Source organism: Leucopleurus acutus, assembly GCF_964270905.1.
Source record: "Leucopleurus acutus genome assembly, chromosome: 4".
NCBI classification, from domain to species: domain Eukaryota; kingdom Metazoa; phylum Chordata; class Mammalia; order Artiodactyla; family Delphinidae; genus Leucopleurus; species Leucopleurus acutus.
In genome coordinates this window covers 150,491,167-150,492,801 of record NC_139146.1, presented here as the reverse complement: position 1 = coordinate 150,492,801, position 1,635 = coordinate 150,491,167, and positions in this window count along the sequence as shown.

Genomic DNA, 1,635 nt, shown 5'->3' with positions numbered 1-1,635 from the left:
TCTGAAGGAAGAGTCTGGAATTGAAGGGTTAGGAGATCATTTTTAGTTTTTTCTAAGTCTTATTCCCGTTATTAATAGACTGTTTAGTTAGAGGTGTTGAATAGTGGTCAGACTAAATTCTGTCTCTAGATCCAGGTTTTGTAAACGTACATCAGTGCCTTAAAAACAGTGTTTAGGGACTTCCCTCGTGGTCCAGTGGTTAAGACTCTGCGCTCCCAATGCATGGGGCCCGGGGTTTGATCCCTGGTCAGGGAACTAGATCCCACATGCATGCCGCAACTAAGAGTTCCCATGCCGCAACTAAAGATCCTGCATGCTGCAACGAAGATCCCATGTGCCACAACTACAGAAAAATAAAAAAGATCCCACATGCTACCATGAAGATCCCTCATGCAGCAACGAAAATCCCGTGTGCCACGACTAAGACCCAGCGCAGCCAAATAAATTAAAAAATGAATAAATAAATAAATAGTTTTTTAAAAAACCAGCTGTCTTTAGACAAGACATGCATTCTGTGGCTCATAACATTGCATATACTTACTACTCTTCCTTGTAATCTCACAGTTCAACCTGTACTGTTTGGTCCCTGAAGTTATTTGAACTTGTGATCTCTACCCACAAATCTTCAAACACCAATGTCGTATCATACTTAGGATCAGAGATATAACACCACTGGCTCAAGTGAGATTTCTTATGTAATATACAAATAAATCCACCTTGAACTTCTACCCCCCATGAGATCTACCAGGTCTTCACATGGTCTGGATGCTGTTACTGACAATTGCAAGTTTTCAAGAAGGAAATGATACAGGAAAAATCTTGAAAGGCATAATGGATTGGTAGAGCATAAACACAATATGAATAAATTCAATGAAGCAAATCAATGTGATCTTTACTGGCCAGCTGATTCTGAAAGCAAAGCTTTATATGGCCTTAAATTACATTTAATTCAAATTAAATTATCTTAGGAGTTTCAAACTAAATCACTGTACTCTGGAATTGAATATTGGAAGAAAAATCAACTTCATCATATTCCTATTAAGACCTGTCCCCATCATCTGAAGAAAGTCATATCCCTTTATGTCACTCTTCAACTATTTTATACATACGTATTTGAAATTCAACTCTGATTTATCTTCACGCTATTTCATTTTGCCTGAAATTAAGCAGCTTATCTCCCTTTCCCTTTTTCGTGTTTCTTATTTGTATTTTTTTTCCTTCTGGATTCAAACCCTTGGCTTTATTTCTTCCTTTGATAAGTGGACCTATTCATTAAATTATCCAAAACAATCCTTTTACCTAGTGCGATAGAATCAGTCCAAATTATACTGTGTCTTTTCAGTTACCTTTGCTTCAAATGGTCCTTGGGCAACAAATTCAAAGAGCAGTGTGATCTAGAATCTCTATGCCCATCTCGTATTTAAGCGATATTACTAATGTCTTTGTGCTCATGGGTAATATGAGTCACAGAATTTGAAGCAAAATTGAATAATTGGTTTTAGACTAGGAACACCAACTTCTAAAGTATTTCAGTTACACAGAGATAGGCTTAAAGACCGATTACTGAGAAATAACTTCATCTCCTTGGTTGGGATTAATGTCTTTACCGCAAACAACTCACAATTAAAAAGTATG